Source organism: Eleginops maclovinus, chromosome 6 (genome assembly GCF_036324505.1).
Source record: "Eleginops maclovinus isolate JMC-PN-2008 ecotype Puerto Natales chromosome 6, JC_Emac_rtc_rv5, whole genome shotgun sequence".
NCBI classification, from domain to species: domain Eukaryota; kingdom Metazoa; phylum Chordata; class Actinopteri; order Perciformes; family Eleginopidae; genus Eleginops; species Eleginops maclovinus.
In genome coordinates this window covers 316,357-334,772 of record NC_086354.1, presented here as the reverse complement: position 1 = coordinate 334,772, position 18,416 = coordinate 316,357, and the positions used below count along the sequence as shown (strand labels likewise).

The 18,416-nt window shown below is 40.1% G+C and overlaps 1 pseudogene; it reads right to left on the bottom strand.

Moving 5' to 3' along the window:
* Positions 1-4,351: 4,351 nt before the first annotated feature.
* On the bottom strand, positions 4,352-18,141 carry LOC134865467 (olfactomedin-like protein 2B; annotated as a pseudogene).
* Positions 18,142-18,416: the final 275 nt, after the last annotated feature.

Here is an 18,416-nt window from a genome sequence, read left to right as displayed (position 1 = left end):
TTTTTTTTCCCCCAAAAAACCCCCCCCCCCAACCAAAACCCCCCCCCCCACCCCAAACCCCCTTTTTTTTGTTTTTTTTTCCCCCCAAAAAACCCCCTTTTTTTTTTTTTTCCCCCCAAAAAAGGGGGAATTTTTTTTTTCCCTTTTTTAAAAAAAAAAAACCTTTTTTTTTGTTTTCAACATTGGGGGGGTTTTAATTTTTTTTTGGTTTTTTAAAAAAACCCCTCAACCCCGGGGGGGGGGGGAAAAAAAAAAAAATTTTGGAAACGGGCCCCAAAACCAAAAAAAGGGGGCCCTGGGTGGAAATTTTTTTTTTTTTCCCTTTTTTGGGGGGGGGGTTTTTTTTCCCCCCCCATTTTTTTCCCGGGGGGGGTTTTTCCCTTTAAAAATTTTTAAAAAAAAAAAATTTTTTTTTTAAACCCTTTTTTTTTAATTTTTTTAAAAAAAAATTTTAATTAAGGGTTTTTTTTTTTAAATTTTTTTTTTTAAATTTTTAACCCCCTTTTTTTTTTTAAAATTTTTTTCCCCTTTTTTTTTTTTGGGAAAAAATTTTTTTTTTTTAAAAACCCCCAAAAAAAAAAAAAATTAAAACATAAAACAATTTTTTAAAAAAAAAAATAAAAAAATTTTTTTAAATTTTTAAAATTTTAAAAAAAAATTAAAACCCTTTTTTTAAAAAAAAAAAAAAAAAAAATTTTTTTTTTATTTTTTTAAAAATTTTTCCTTTTTTAAAAAAAATTTTTAAAATTTTTTCCTTTTAAAATTTTTTTTTTTTTCCCAAAAAATTTAAAAAAATTTTAAAAAATTTTTTAAAAAAAAAAATTTTTTTTTTTTTCCCCATTTTTTTTTTTCCCCCTTAAAAAATATTTTTAAATTTTTTTTTTTTAAAAAAAATTTTTTTTTTAAAAAAAAAAAAAATTTTAAAAAACCCCTTTTCCCCAAAAAAAAAAAAAAAAAAAAAAAAAAAAAATTTAAGGAAAAAAAACCCCCCCCAAAAAAAACCCAAAAACCCCCCGGCCCCCAAAACCCAAAACCCCCAAAAAAAAAAAACCCAAAAACCCAAAACCCCCAAAAAAAAACCCAAAAAACCCAAAAAAACCCCCGGGGGAAAAAAAAACAAAAGGGCCCCGGGAAAAAAAAAAAACCCAAAAAAAAAAAAAAAAAACAAAAACCCCCCCCAAAAAAACCCCCCCCCCCCCCCCCAAAAAAAACCCCCCCCCCCCAAAAAACCAAAAACCCCCAAAAACCCCCCCCCCAAAAAAAAAAAATTTTAAAAAAAACCCCCCCCCCCCCTTTTTAAAATTAAAAACCAAAAAAAAAAACCCCCCCCCCAAAAAAAAAAAACCCCCCCCAAACCCAAACCCCCCCCCCAAAAAAAAAAAAAAAAACCAAACCCCCCAAAAAAAACCCCCCCCCAAAAAAAAAAACCCCCCAAACAACCAAAAAAACCCCAAAAAAAAATTTTTTTTCCCCCCCAAAAAAAAAAACCCCCCCTTTTAAAACCCCAAAAAAAAAAACCCCCCCAAAAAAAAACCCCCCAAAAACCAAACCCCCCCCCCCCCAAAAAAAAAAAACCCAAAAACCCCCCAAACCCCCCCCCTTTTTTTTCCCCCCCAAACCCCCCCCCCCCCCCCCAAAAAAAACCAAAAAAAAAATTTTTTTTTTTAAAAAAAAACCCCCCAAAAAAAAAAACCCCCTTTTTAAAAATCCCCCCGGGGGGGGAAAAAAAAAAAAAAAAAACCCCCCAAAAAAACCCCCCCCCCCCAAAAAAAACCCCTTTTCCCCCAAAAAAAAAACCAACCCCCCCAACCCCCAAAAAACCCAAAACCCCGCCAAACCCCCGGGGGGAAAAAAAACCCCCCAAAAAAAAAAACCCCAAAAAACCCCCCCCCAAAAGGGGCCAAAAAAAAAAAAATTTTTAAAAAAAAAACCCCAAAAAAAAAAAAAAAAACCCCCAAAAAAAAAAAAAAAAACCCCCCAAAAAAAAAAACCGGGGAAAAAAAAAAAAAAAAACTTTTTTTAAAAAAATTTTTTTTTAAGGAAAAAAAAAAAAGGGGGGTTTTTTGGGGGAAAAAAAAAAAAAAAAAAAACCCCCCAAAAAAAAAAAAAAAAAACCCCCCCCAAAAAAAAAAAAAAAACCAAAAAAAAACACAAACCCCCCCAAAAAAAAAACCCCCCCCCCCCCCCCCAAAAAAAAACCCCCAAAAAAACCCCCCAAAAACCCCAAAAAACCCCCCCCAAAAAAAAATTTTTTCCCCCCAAAAAAAAAAAAAAAACCCCCCCCCCCCAAAAAAAACCCCCCCTTAAAACCCCCCCCCCCCAAAAAAAAAATAAAACCCCCCCCCAAAAAAAAAAACCCCCCCCCCCAAAATTTCCCCCAAAAAAAATTTTTTTTAAAAAAAAAAAAAAAACAAAAACCCCCCCAAAAAAAAAACCCAAAAAAAAAAAAACCCCAAAAAAAAAAAACCAAAAAATTTTAAAAAAAAAAAACCCCCCCAAAACCCCCAAAACCAAAAAACCCCCCCCCAAAAAACCCCCAAAAAAAACCCCCCCCCAAAAAAAAAAAAAAAACCCCCCAAAAAAAAAAAAACCCCCCCTTTTTTAAAAACCAAACCCCCCAAAAAACCCCCCCCTTTTTAAAAAAAAACAAAAAATTTTTTTGGGGGGCCCCCCAAAAACCCCCCGGGGTTAAAAAAACCCCCCCCCCCTTTTTAAAAAAACCCCCTTTTAAAAAAAACCCCCCGGGGGGGTCCCTTTTAAAAAACCCCTTTTGGTTTTAAAAAAAGGGAAAAAAAAAATTAAAAAATTTAAAAAAAAATTTTTTTTTTTTAAAAAAAAACCAAAAAGTTCCAAAAAAAGGGGAAAAAAATTTTTAACCCCAAAAAAATTTTATTTTTAAAAATTTTTTTTTTTTTAAATTTTTTTTTAGGGTTTTTTCCCCCCCTTTTAAAAAAAAAAATTTTTTGGGGTTTTTTGGGTTTAAAAGGGGAAAAAAATTTGGGTGGGGAAAATTTTGGAAATTTTAAAGTGGGCCTACCGAAATCGACGAAGTAAAGGGTTGCCCGCCAGCCACGAACCTCACCGTATGTCACTGCTAGATCTAACATCTCCTCATTGACATCTCCATCCATTTTTTATGTTTTACAAATGATTTAAAAGTGCTAGTTATACAAATCACCCAACATTTAACAGTGTACACGATTAGCATTCAGGCAAACTCATTACAAATATACTCCTGTGTGACCTTAACTTCTAAAACCAAGATTATGTTCACCGTAAAATGACGTGGCTTACCTATAAGATTGAACGCTAACTTTATTACATGTTATCGTGGGCAACACACAGCATGAACCCTACGGGTTATCAGAAGGGACAAAAACATTTGAATAAACAAATTGTTAAGACACGAATGCAGCGTGTGCGAAATAAGACCAATCTTATGTTGTGCAAGAGAGGTTTACAATAGCAAAAATAGGTTCGCGATGACGGCCGTAATGCTTGTAATAGACGCTCCGTGCAAAGGGGCTGTAAAATTGCCAGACACACGGGCAGGCAAGTGCATAGAGTTACTAGCCCGGTAAGAAAGTTACTAGACCCGGGCTTGCGGGCGTGTCGTTATTTCGAACCCTGTTAAAGCTATAAATCCTCATGGGTGCTATAATAAAAAGAGTCAAGTGTTATTTTGCAATTAATCTTTCCCTGAGTTTTGTTGAGTTCTCTGCAGAGTCCATTAGTGAAAATGTGTCAGAGGCTGCAGGCCATGAAGCAGACCTAATACCTCCCTATGGGCTCGTATGCTTTGAAAATGTGTTATTGCCATATGTTAATTGTTTGAGTGCATTGTTTAGAGTGCATATCTGACCTGAAGAGAACTGTGCTACGCTGAACAAAGCAGACTGGAATGAAAAGTCTGTCTGTGAAGTCTTATCAACGTGTGTGTGATCTAATAGGACTGTGTGTGAGAGTGTTGTATGTCCCGAACATTCAGACGTTCACCAGCATCTGGCTGCGGCTCATTTTCCACCCACCACTGGGATCCTTCCAGTGCCTGCGCTGCTTCCAGGAAAACTAAATCACCCCCAGAAATAATGTCCACAGAAGGCCGGACATGCCGGACCAGCTGAGGAGGTACGTCTTGCCAAGCGTATTTGTCTAATTTCTATTCAGAATATGTCTTTACACTTGGTATAGGACAACATAACTTAAGGAGAAACAATACAGTGAGACGTAGGAAAAAACTGAAAAGTTGACTTTAATCAAATGTATTATGTCAACAAATTACACATACAGTAACTGTATTAAGTTAGTTGAAAGCAATAATATTAAGTTGAACCTAATATTTTTCCATAAAATAGTGTGTCTTGCTCCGTAAGGATTGCAACCAGATTCCATATCTCATCTGCTCCTTTATTTAACAGGCTTCAGATTCTTACAGTTTATGACATCAGCGTTTATCAAATGTGTGTTTTTATTTACGTAATATTTTCAGGTCAAGGGATCATTCCTATGCCTTTCAAAATGTACTTTAAGAGAATTCATAGGTTCCTTTTCATCAATTATCCTTCCCCCTAAGTGTCTGGCTCGTAGAGCTCAGTTTACCCTCCGTTTCAGAGGAACAAAGATGTGGACATCCAACCAAAACAAAATGTGTACCTTGCTGCATTGCTTCACAAAAATACCTGAAAAACATTTGCTGCCTGGTTTTATGTTCACATCAGTGTTATTTCATGTATATGTTAGGTGTAGTACATGTTGTATTCAAAGTTTGACATTGTTATTGAATTGAAGCTGTTGTGTGTGCATTGATCTTGTGTTTTGTATTAAATGGTGATTTTTAACATTATTTATTTAGAGAATTTGAATAATGTGTTTGTTGCCTCTTCCTGCACTGTGTGACACTTGTTACAGTATCTGTGATGTTTGTCTATTTTTAAATTGTGCAAAACTGTTAAACCAAAACAAACCTTCATCTTTTTCAAATGTTTTATTATAAATTTAAAAAGGCCAACTTGTGAAGCAAGTGAAGCAGTTGAAATCAACTTTGTCTTGAGAATGTTTTAACAAGCAGAGCAGTGAGTAGCATGTTGAAGTTAGACAACGAAGCCCCATCTGCACCAGAGGGAGAGCTCTGAGCCTCAGGTAGAAAACATACAGGAGTGAACATGCTACACGCTAAGAAGACATACAGTTAAACATACAATACAACACAATTTCATACTGAACATGTAGGTATTACTCAGAATTTCGATGAAACATGTGCAAGTAGAATCATTATTAAAATCAATATTTGCTTTATTTAGAAGTTGTATATACAGTAAGTATGTTTTCACCTGATGCTATCTTTCTGACTGCAGGATCTAAGTGAACACGCTGCTGATTGTTACTGGAATAAGCCCTAACAGGCACGTGATTGGATGTCATGGATTCAGGATTGAGGAGCAGGATGAGTTTACAGTTGTTCATGGCGCTACGAAAGGGAAACTACAAACTTAACTGTTACATGACGTTTGATAAGAGTTTTTGAATGATGGTCCCAATTGATGCAACAGAGCCCAAGATATTATGCTTTTTTTGTCCAAAAACACTATATACTCCCAGTAGTAGAGTTTCACATATGTATTTTAGAACTAAATGGAGTCAAGATAAGTATCTAATTTCAACCCAATAGTCAACATATGATCAAAAGAGACTCATACGTGCTCTTAAACGGAAGCTGAGACTACAACACTGATGACATCATACACATCATTCCCCCATACAGAACTCTTTTCACATTATCTCTGCAATGTCTTGTTAAATACAGCCCAAACATTTCCATTAGGAGCACTGCACTGCAGCTTCATTAATCATTCACATATAGAACACAATATATAGATTTGCCAAAACATGCAAATGATGAAACATGCGCTGCAGCCCATGCTGTGTGCACCCCTTTTTAGTGTCCCCTGGTTTCCGTTGTGTTTTGAGGTTCTTCTGTTTATGGAGCGCATTTTGTAAACCCTGCCGTGTGTTGTCAAGTTGGTGAAGAGGTTTTATCAGTTGCATGTGTTTTGACACATTCATGTTTTTATATTTGCATCATTTTTGAAGTTGCAGAACATTTATTTGTTTCTTCTTTGTTTCTAATAGAAAAGTTTAAGGCTACTGTCGCGCGTTTTGCACCTGTTAGCCACCGTATATTAGAGTTTAAAATCAATGACTTTGTACAAACTACATCAATCCTAATTAACATGACACAAATAACTCCTATTGCAAAGCACTGCACTCATGTGGGTCGTTACAGAAACCAAAGGCCTCTCTAAAGACCATTGTGTGTGTTAAATGTTAATTCAAAGTATGTATACAAGGGGAAAATCCTCCACACTCACAGGACATGCATGAGAAATACAGAATGGGACACAGAGACAGCAGTGCATACTCAGTGATTTCCCATCTCAGTCTGAATACGAGAGACACAGGTATACATATTTTTAAACTGGAAACTTTCCACTCTCAGAAAAAGAGAAACATGTGAACACAGATTTCCTACAATGGATACATTCATTCATGTGTCCCTGGAGTTTTGTCTATTTCAAAAATGTAAGAACATTTCCACTCCCTTTCTGAGCTAAATGCTACTCTCGCTACTTACTATTGACTTAGGAGTGTGTGTGACAAAGCAGCAGCCGAGGTCCTTATAAAAAACACATTCAGTCAGACTGATCCACAGTCCTTTAGAAACAACACGCTGATAAATATTATCTTATCTCTACTGTCCTGTCTTTGCTGGACATGCTGGGTTGCTTGTCGTTTCATAGCGCTAATAAGCAAAGACGACATCATAGGTCATCTGGTGTGCGTTGTCCCATGCGTACAGTTTCTTGTCCAGGGGGCAGTAAGCCAGCTGAGAGGTGTGTAGGTGCAAGTTGGTGAATGCCAGGCTCGGCACGGTGTGTGTGAGCGTGTGTGTGTCAAAGGCGTAAGTCACGTTAGCGTAGCGATGTTCCATACTGTTCACTGCGTAAAGCACGCCGCAGACCAGGAAGCTGTTTCCGTAGCGACCCCGCCGCAGACCTGTGCGGAAGCTTTTTATGGGCTGCAGGTCTCGATGGCGGAGGTGGACGAGCAGGATAACTTCCTGGTGGAAGCCCTCCATGTCCAGAGCCGGGTACATCAGCCATAGGCCGGACTCATCCACAGCAAACTGCACCTGGAACACAACATGCTGTCACTGAGGGGGCCCTCACTCAACCCTTAAAGGTTTCTGTATCCTGGGGGATAGCTTCATTTGACAGACTCTGTCAATGTGGAAAAAGGGTGTGATAACAGGGTAAATATGGTGTTTTATATGGAAAATAGTGCTGTTACATTTGTCTAATAACGGTGTAATATTGCTTTTACATGGGTGTATTATCCCCAAAGTTACCAATTGATACAAAGGTGTTATTTTAGGAGACACACCCAGGCACCCCGTATATACCCAGGCCTAAACACATTCTTCTTGATCTCAAAAAGCATGCTAACAGACCTTGAATAGGTCAATGGCTGAGAGAAATGCAATAGAAAGGAATAGATACAGTGTGTAAACATGCAAAGTGAGTGTACTGTAAGGGCTTTATTGACCTCTAACTTTGGCTAGTTGATTTCTGTTCTTCCAGCCTTTATACTAAACTAAGCTATCACATCTTTACTGCCCATACAGTATGTCAAAAACTGTATTCATCTTCTCGTCTCACTTTTCTGAAACAAAATAAATAAACGATTTTTGCATATAATGTTAACTTTCACTTTGAAGAAATGTTAGGTGGGTCAAGTCAGTAACTTTCCTTTATATTTGAGTCTGTAAATGAACAGTGAGTTGTGTATACTCCTGTGTAAATGTGCCCTTTTGACCTCTAGTGATTTGTAGTGTTTTTGTTCCCCGCCCTGACCTTTTATGACCCTTTGAAGTGTCCCCAGTCTAAATCCCACCAGTTAATTTATCGTGCAGTGTTCCTGGTACAGTGATGTCACAGTTACCGTACTCCCTCACACCGCAGAGCATGTGTCTTACATCAGTGTTTGTCCTGAGCACGTGCTCCTCCAGCAGAGCATCATGTAGTGTTGTCCAGGCGGCTACATATCTGTGTCTCAGATCGTATCTGATGATGTCCCTGCTGAAGGCCCGGTTGTAGTAGAAAGCTCCGTTAAGCACCACGTGGCCGGTTCCAGTGAAACTGTAGGGCAGCTTGTATGAATTACTCGCCTGACCTGAGCAGGAGGAAGGACAGATGCAGCTGTTCAGACAAGTGTGACTATGACTAAACATAAACATGTGAAACACCCATAGAGGACTTATGGAACATAATTATGTTGTGATATTTGAAGAAGTATGCCAAGTTTACCTGCTAGGCTTTATGTGATATAGAATTACAGCTGCCATGGTAGGTTGAGTCTCTGAGAAGCTACTTCATGAATCTTGAGCTTGAAGGGGTCCTTTTCAGATTTATATAAGCGTTTAGTGTCTCCTGGGACATGTCTCCATGCTTTAATGTTCAAAAAGCTCTTTATGTCTCTCATACTGCCTGTGCTGCAGCACCTCTTTTCACCCTTTGTCTGAAACCAGAGCCCAGTCTGCTCTGATTGGTTATCTGGCCGGCTCTGTTGTCTGTGATTGGTCAACCGCTTAGAGATGTCCAGATGGAGCATTAGCCAATAGAAGCTCTAGATTTCAGAATGTTATGGAATTAAACAAAGTCCAATGGAGGCGTTCCAGGCAGGGGGAGAGAACTCCCTCTGGAGGGAGCACAGGGATTTTTGTCTTTGCAGAACATTTACATGTACTAACACTTATAGAACTGCCAACAGGAAAGGGAAAACCCCCAAAAGGCATAATAGTGCCCCTTTAATAGACAAATCCTTATACTGTATAAATTAATAAAATAAAACAAGACCCATCTTCTCCCATATGGTTTGCTACAACTCCAAAGATATCCCTGTAGAGACACCTTGTACTGATGGCATTACATTTACATTTCCCTGAAAGAAGTTCAAACTCAGATGGATGGCGTTCAAGGATTCTTTAAAACAAAACAGCAAAAAAGGGCAACATCTTGAGTCTTAAATCTCCAAGTTGTGATTATTTTAATCTGGCTGAAATGCCTTTTCCTTTTCTTTAGTTTTTCTGTTCTACTTGTTTTTTTATTCAGGTGTACTTTAGCTACATCCTTTCCCTCTTTGATAGGAAATGTCCAGTTGTCAGTGGAGTCTAATATGATGACATCATTAAATCACATACAGTGGGGCAAAAAAGTATTTAGTCAGCCACCAATTGTGCAAGTTCTCCCATTTAAAATGATGAGAGAGGCCTGTAATTTTTATCATAGGTACACTTCAACTATGAGAGACAGAATGAGAAATAAAATCCAGGAAATCACATTGTAGGATTTTTAAAGAATTAATTGGTAAATTCCTCGGTAAAATAAGTATTTGGTCACCTACAAACAAGCAAGATTTCTGGCTCTCACAGACCTGTAACTTCTTCTTTAAGAGGCTCCTCTGTCCTCCACTCGTTACCTGTATTAATGGCACTTTTTGAACTCGTTATCAGTATAAAAGACACCTGTCCACAACCTCAAACAGTCATACTCCAAACTCCACTATGGCCAAGACCAAAGAGCTGTCAAGGAAACCAGAGACAAAATTGTAGACCTGCACCAGGCTGGGAAAACTGAATCTGCAATAGGTAAGCAGCTTGGTGTGAAGAAATCAACTGTGGGAGCAATTATTAGAAAATGGAAGACATACAAGACCACTGCTAATCTCCCTCGATCTGGGGCTCCACGCAAGATCTCACCCCGTGGGGTCAAAATGATCACAAGAACGGTGAGCAAAAATCCCAGAACCACACGGGGGGACCTAGTGAATGACCTGCAGAGAGCTGGGACCAAAGTAACAGAGGCTACCGTCAGTAACACACAACGCCGCCAGGGACTTAAATCCTGCAGTTCCAGACGTGTCCCCCTGCTTAAGCCAGTACATGTCCAGGCCCGTCTGAAGTTTGCTAGAGGGCATTTGGATGATCCAGAAGAGGATTGGGAGAATGTCATATGGTCAGATGAAACCAAAATAGAACTTTTTGGTAAAAACTCAACTCGTCGTGTTTGGAGGAGAAAGAATGCAGAGTTGCATCCAAAGAACACCATACCTACTGTGAAGCATGGGGGTGGAAACATCATGCTTTGGGGCTGTTTTTCTGCAAAGGGACCAGGACGACTGATCCGTGTAAAGGAAAGAATGAATGGGGCCATGTATCGTGAGATTTTGAGTGAAAACCTCCTTCCATCAGCAAGGGCACTGAAGATGAAGCGTGGCTGGGTCTTTCAGCATGACAATGATCCCAAACACACCGCCAGGGCAACGAAGGAGTGGCTCCATAAGAAGCATTTCAAGGTCCTGGAGTGGCCTAGCCAGTCTCCAGATCTCAACCCCATAGAAAATCTTTGGAGGGAGTTGAAAGTCCGTGTTGCCCAGCGACAGCCCCAAAACATCACTGCTTTAGAGGAGATCTGCATGGAGGAATGGGCCAAAATACCAGCAACAGTGTGTGAAAACCTTGTGAAGACTTAGAGAAAACATTTGACCTCTGTCATTGCCAACAAAGGGTATATAACAAAGTATTGAGATGAACTTTTGTTATTGACCAAATACTTATTTTCCACAATCATTTGAAAATAAATTCATTAAAAATCCTACAATGTGATTTCCTGGATTTTTTTTTCTCATTCTGTCTCTCATAGTTGAAGTATACCTATGATAAAAATTACAGGCCTCTCTCATCTTTTTAAATGGGAGTACTTGCACAATTGGTGGCTGACTAAATACTTTTTTGCCCCACTGTATATATATGAAGCTTTACCTATGAAGGATTGTTAAAGGATTGCTTCAGGGATGATGTGTTTTTGCAGGCCAACAGAAAAGCAAGCAGTAACCCACCTGGTACCGCTATCTCTGGCAGCCAATAAGATCTCATAAACTGTTTGTTTGAGTTGTGTCCAGTCTCTCTGAAACAAAACTGTTTAAACTTCCAAACAACTGAGAGCGGTGTGACAAAAGTAGTTCAGAGATTCATAAGCTGAGCTGGGGAGCTGAATACATCAGGGGGTTAGCCTCAACAATAATACGGCAGGAAGAACCAAGTTGTTAGAAGCCGTAGCGCTCAGATTGCAGAAGTTTCATGCTGCCTGACTCAGAGGTGACTAGAATGCGACCACACACTTATACGTATAAACACACATAAGTCAGGTCACGCAACACTGACCAGGCATGCATCTGTTCCTCCACACACTGATTCAGCAGCACTAGTTTTCCTGTTGTTTTTTAAAAATAATATCAATCCAGTTACTAGGCCCGTGATGCCTGACAAGCCGACATAACCAGCTCCATTGTCCCCGGCGGCATGCCAATAGTGTTTGCAGAACAATTTCAGTGTGGTTTCCTGCGTGTGATGTATGTGACAATAAGAGGGTTTCATGATTCTTCATTATTTGTGTTTTTAAATATACTTCAATACATGGGCATACATTGAATGTCTGAACATATAGCACATAACGCTCAATCCCGCGCGAACTCTAGAGGTTGTTGCCATAGTCACCATAGTAAGGTAATGACGTTGCCATGCCGTGAGAATCTTTCATCCAGGCTCCGACACTGAGGCGTAAGAGTCTGCTGAACCGGATTCAGAAATGCTGGCTACTGTTACCTTCACACACACTGCAGAACACACAGAGAGGTGACACTGGGGATGCAAGAGTACTATGAAGAGTTTACTTTAGTGTTAGCTTCTAAAAAAGCTTGGTGGAGACCACAAAGCAGAGCTAAACGAGTGTGAAGACTGCATTTACAATCCGAAAAGTGTGTCGCCTCCTTTCACACTGCTGCAAGATCAGACAGACAGACAGACAGACAGACAGACAGACAGACAGACAGACAGACAGACAGACAGACAGACAGACAGACAGACAGACAGACAGACAGACAGACAGACAGACAGACAGACAGACAGACAGACAGACAGACAGACAGACAGATAGGAAGATATATTTTCCACACATTTTAGTGCACTCACTGCTGGATAAACTGTACCACATGTATTAGTTTAGTTTTAGTTTAGTTAGGTTAGGTTAGGTTTGGATAAACAACTGTACAACATGTATCCTTACCAGGCTTCGTTGTGGTCTTTGGTTGGTCAGCAGGGCTCTCCGTCCAAGTAAGCCGACTTCTCGATGCCGGCTGAGACTTTGCTGTGGGGGACGCATTAATGGGTGAATTAATATCGGTATCTGAGAGGGGAGTGGTCTGCTGATTGTTGCGTTGGCTAATTATTGGTTTGATGGTGGTGGGAAGTCGTTTGGCTGCAGCTGGTTTTGTAGCTGTTGGTGGTATTTCACTGGTCGATGCTGTCTTTGGTTTGATAGTTGTTGTTGTTGTTGTTGTTGTTGTTGTTGTTGTTTTTGGAGTGGTAGACGGTATGTTAGTGGTCGATTCAGCTGCTGGTTTGGTGGTGGGAACTGGTGTGGTTGAAGTGGTGGTCTGTTTGGTGGTAGTTGGGGGAGCTGTTGGTTGCTGGGTGGGTGCAGCCTTGCTCTTTGATAAGTGTGTAGGGTCTAGTTGTGTGCTAACAGTAGTGGAAGGTCTTGGACGCTTGGCGGGGAATGTCCTGGTAGGTGGAGGCGGCCCAGAGATCGGTAAGTCCACTGAAGCATTTGTAGTAGCTGTTAAAGAAGTGAAATGACAGACAGGTGAAGAGAGGGCCACAATCCAGAGCCTCAGAGGGACTACAATCAATATTTGTATATAGACAATGGATCCAGAGTGATTGTAAATTAAAGAGACAGCTAATAGTAATGCACCTACAGAGATTGATTACACAACCAAAAACAGAGTATTTTAGCTCCTTTCAGCTCATTATTTTGCTTTTACAGCCAGCAGCTTTAATGTTTGGACTCAGTCGAAATGCTTTTATTGTGTCATATGCAACGGTAGCCAACATCTGTTACCCACTGAACATTACCTGCTCATAATAGCAGACGTGTGTATGTTTTATTTGCTAAAATGTTTGTGAGATCAACTTAAAATATAATGAAAACATGACTACTTATTGAGACATAAAAGCACAAAAAAAATAGGTGTACTTTAAACTCACTGTATTTTCCTTTCCCTTTCTCATCCTTCCCTTCTCCCTTGGAGATCTCCTCTTCTGCCTTGTAAAAGGTCACGCCCCTGATGACCATGCTGTTCTTGTCTTTGATTGGCTGCTTTGGCTCTGTCTTGTCTTTGATTGGCTTTTCAGTTCCTGTCTTATTCCTGGTTGGCGGTTGTTGTTCCACACCATCTTGCTGTTGTTTTTTTTTCTGCTGACTTTCCTGGTTCTTCTGCAACAAAACAGTGATTTTCGGTTGAGATCACAGTCTGAAAACAGAGAGGATGCAGTCATTCTGTGCTTCAGTTTATTATATCGTTTTCAGGCAGATAATACCTGCTTGTTGCCGGAAGCAGCGGCTCCACTTTTCTGTCCTGCACAGTCCAAATCATTAACTTTCTTTTTTTTCTGCTGGGCTTTCTTCTCTTTGTCCTTTTCTTTAGCTCTTTCCTTCACACGTTCTTTCTCTCTTGCTCTCTCAGTAAAATTATGGGCAAAACCCTGGAGAACACACACATGATGACAGCATATGAACAGTCCATTTTAAGCAGGCATCACAAAAGCAAAGCTGAAAAAACGAGTGCAGTATTTGCCTCAGAATCCTGTTTTGAGGTTTTTAGTATGAAAGTTGTCCGGTGTTAGTTGTCTCTACATCTATGGGAAACTGCTAATGGTTCATTCCCACACTCTAAATGGTGCCAGTTGTCAAAATGTAAACACGAACAGGCTAAAAACAGAGGGTACATAGGTCTCCATTCTGTCATGGAAAAAATGCTGCTTATAAGACACTAGTGCAAGACAAAGGGCAAACGTGAGAGGATACAAACCATTTTCACCTCTGATTATAATTTGATTTAATATATAAAGTAGTTTGTTAAAATTGTCAAAATTAGTCTTACAATCTTCATGAAACTTGGTGAAGTGTCAGGGTTGAGGAAACTGGACCCAAGTGAAGTAAATCAAGGGGAAGCAGGTAAGGGTCAAAAACAAAAAGCAAGCTTTATTTAAAAGCTGTTGATGAAAACACGAATCAAGGGGAACACAGAACACGAAAAACTTAGCTTCAGACATGAAGGGCGACAGGAACAGGCAGGTAACATGGAAGGGATCAGGGAAGAAATGATGACGACCGAACAACAGACAAAAGGGAAACAGGGACTAAATACACATGGGTAATCACAAGACAAGAGACAGCTGGAAGGGGGAGGAGAAACACAGGGGCAAAATAGCACCAAAGGACCATGTGAATGTTTACTGGCCTTTGCGGAGGTGCTATTCTAATTGCTATTATAATTATTTTTTCCTTGTCCTGACAAGGAAAATGACAAGTATTATTATCTTATAGGAGTTACAGTCTTTCGCTCAAACCAACCCTAAAGTAGCCTAATCGCTATATACCATCTATGACATTCTTCCTTATGAGAAAGCAGATTTCAAGTGTGTTTGGAGTTGAATTCCCTCCATGCGAGACAGCATACACTGCCTGGCCAAAATAAAGGTCCCACACTCTAATATTCGTTGGACCGCCTTTAGCTTTGATTACAGCACGCATTCTCTGTGGCATCGTTTCCACAAGCTTCTGCAATGTCACAACATCTATTTCTGTCTTGCATTCATTTCTTTTTATCTTGTATTGATGACGGGAGATTCAGACCACTGCGCAAAGTATTCTCCAGCATATCCCAAAGATTCTCAATCAGGTTCAGGTCTGGACTCTGTGGGGGCCAATCCATGTGTGAAAATGATGTCTCATGCTCCCTGAACCACTCTTTCACAGTCTGAGCCCGATGGATCCTGGCATTGTCATCTTGGAACATGCCCGTGCCATCAGGGAAGAAAAGATCCATTGATGGAATAACCTGGTCCTTCAGTATATTCAGGTAGTCAGCTGACCGTGTGTGTGTGTGTGTGTGTGTGTGTGTGTGTGTGTGTGTGTGTGTGTGTGTGTGTGTGTGTGTGCTCTCACCTTCTCCATGTTATCAACCCTGGTCAGCAGCTTGGTGGTTACAGAGTGGAGTTTCAACAAGTCCAGTCCGTACAGAGAGCCCTCCAACAAGTCAATGATAGTGGCCAGCTAACAGGCACAGAGGTGAGAACACTTTGAGTCATCTTTACCTAAAGTTCAAATTTACGTTATTCCAATAAATCATTGTCCTCAACAGCCAACAGAAAAACTATGAAAGCGATATTGTTTGTTTGTTTGTTTGTGTGTGTGTGTGTGTGTGTGTGTGTGTGTGTGTGTGTGTGTGTGTGTGTGTGTGTGTGTGTGTGTGTGTGTGTGTGTGTGTGTGTGTGTGTGTGTCTACCTTGATGTCATCTTTGCTGGCCTCTTGTAGTTTTTTAAACCTGTACTCTCCCTCACAGGGGTTAACGGCTGAAGGTGGAGCCATGCACACACACTTTTTGCAGTCTGTTCCCTTGGTGATCGTCTCCACGGAGTAAGAATCTTGTGATGGGGATGCCTGGTCGCTGTCATGCATAGGGCTGCAGTCAGAGCGTTTGATTGGTCGAACAATGCAGCGACACACACAGTCGGACCCTGAAGACACAGTCTTTACTTTGTCGTAGTCGCCCAGCAGCTGAAAGAGAAAGAAAACTTGTGTTTGTGTTTCGTCCGTTTTTTTCTTATTTTCTCAGATTTAAGGAAAGTCGCAGAAAACACAATTTAACTCAACCTTAATATGATGTATATTTGATACTTTGTTTTGTTCTCTATAATATATATTATATATATAGCTACAGTGATTTACGAAAAGGCACTTTTTGGTTTGGAGTACAGTTTGAAGGATATTACATAACCAACCACCAAAAGGATGCAGCACATGGCCGTGGTGTACACACACTGGCTTGATCTACTCGTAATTTGAGCTGAAGTGACCAACTGTGGGGCTGGGATTGTGTTTAAAGGAAGAATAAAGGATAGCCATCGTTTTACAGTAGTAAAAAATGCTGTGTCTAATGTGAACACATAATCTCGTTTTCATTTCAGAAATGATACATTTACAGTTTAAACATGTGTCTCTCTTGATGTGGTTTTCATTTGATGAAGGGAATGGAAACTATTCCGGAGTTCACCATAAAACTGAGATGTGATCAGACACACAGGGCTGTCGGGACACCAGATCAAATAAAGTCTGGTGGAAAGAGGAAAACTAAACTGGACTTCTAAAGCAGGGGTGTCCAAACTATGGCCCGGGGCCAAATGCGGCCTGTGGGGCATTTTATATCGGCCCTCAGCAAATTCCAAAGTATAATGGAATATGGCCCCAACCTGAAACTTGTGTTTTCTTATATTGTACTTCTTAAATATATATATATATATATATATATATATATATATGTCAAGATACATTTCACAGTAGTATTGTGTGTGTTAATAAGCCCACTTTTCAAATAAATGATGTTAAAACATGTTTAGTTGTAGCTTGTAACAAGCTTCAAAAATACCCTTCCTAGTTCCTCTTATTATAAGCAATCTGAAGATTCTGTTTTAGGGGTTAACCTGCTCACAAAATAAATGACACCCTGTGGAGAGCTATGTTGTAGGCCATTGTTTTTCTTAAAGGATTTTCAAGTATCAACAATAATTTACCAACATTTGATTGATTTAGCATACCTCACCTTTAGTGAGGCCCAGCACTTCGTACGTTTTTCTAATTATGGCCCTCGGTGAAAAAAGTTTGGACACCCCTGTTCTAAAGTGTATCAGATTCACTCTTCCTATAAACTGAAAAATATCATGTGATAAAACATTATTAAACTGGTTATACATTGGAATTGCCAAATTAAAGGGTGCCTCTTTTTAATATTGTGTGAAATATTAGATCTACTTTAATTCAACAGGTTTTCTTAAGGCAATTTCTGATTAAACTACAAGCAGTGGTGGAAGAAGTACTCAGATCCTGTAGTTAAGTAAGAGTAGAACTACCACAGTGTAGAAATACTTACGTAAATACTACGTTAAAAGTTAGTTGTAGCATTAATATATTTACTTAAAGTAACAAGACATTGGCAGTGGTGTAAAGTAACTCAATATATTTACTCAAGTGCTCTACTAGCCTACAATCAGTTTCAAGGGACTTGTACTTTACTGGAGCTTTTTATATTTTCTTTGTACTTCTACTCTGACTATACAAAGTCATTCAAACTAGCTGCACCTTCACCAGGTTTGATGTCAATCTGCGTAATGAGTACTTACTTTTGATACTTTAAGTATATTGTGATGCTTATACTGCTGTACTTATACTTGAGGAGAATGTTGATGCTTTACTTGTACTTGTAAAAAAATATTTGAGGCACACTGCACTGACCTGGCTGATGATGTTCTCCTGGTTGTCCAGCTCCTCCTCCAGAGGCTCGGCAGTGGGCTGCTGGACTCTCCCCGCGGACCGCTGCTTCCCTCCCCGCTGACTGACCTCCACTTTAGCCGCGGGGGGAGCATCATTGTCCGGTTTACCAAGCTCCCCTGCTTCGGTCAACAGCATCTTATCCCGCGAGAGGTCGGTGCTGCTTGTCGACTCCAGAGCATCCAGCAACCCCACAGCACAGCAGAGAACCAGCAGCGAGAGTCTGCGCCACATCTCTCCACTGAACACAATGAACTGAAGAAACCAGTCCCAAGGGAGTTACCGGGTATTTGAAGCCAAACCGGAGCAGGTCCAGTCTGACAGCGGAAAGAACAAACAGCCAACAGTCTGCCGTTTCTAACGGCTAACCAAGAGGATAAATGTCCAGCTTCCAAACACTTAAAAATGGCCCACACGTCTTCACAGCTATGAATGGACGGGTCCGGTCAAAGTTTAGCGGAACAAAACAAGTTACGCTCGTGCACTCAATTTGCTCCCGAAGTCGGTCCTGAATTCATTAAAAGTACGAATTTTAAAAAAGTTAGCAATTATTCAAATAAAATGCTGAAAAACACGGGAGCTCTATTCGTGTCGCCGGGGAGATGGGTGGGACCGACAGCAAGCACTGACCTCCAACCGGAGCCGGTCCAAACCAGGACTGTGTGCAGAGGAGGGAAAGAGGGTGAGAGAGAGAGAGAGAGAGAGAGAGAGAGAGAGAGAGAGAGAGAGAGAGAGAGAGAGAGAGAGAGAGAGAGAGAGAGAGAGAGAGAGAGCGTCTTAAAACCTCTTCAGTTTCACTATCCACTCATGGGAAACTACAATGCCTTACCATTAGTAGCCTACTCTTATTCGGCCCTATTCTACTCATTTTCAGGTACATATCAGTATCGACTGGGACATGTCTCCATGCT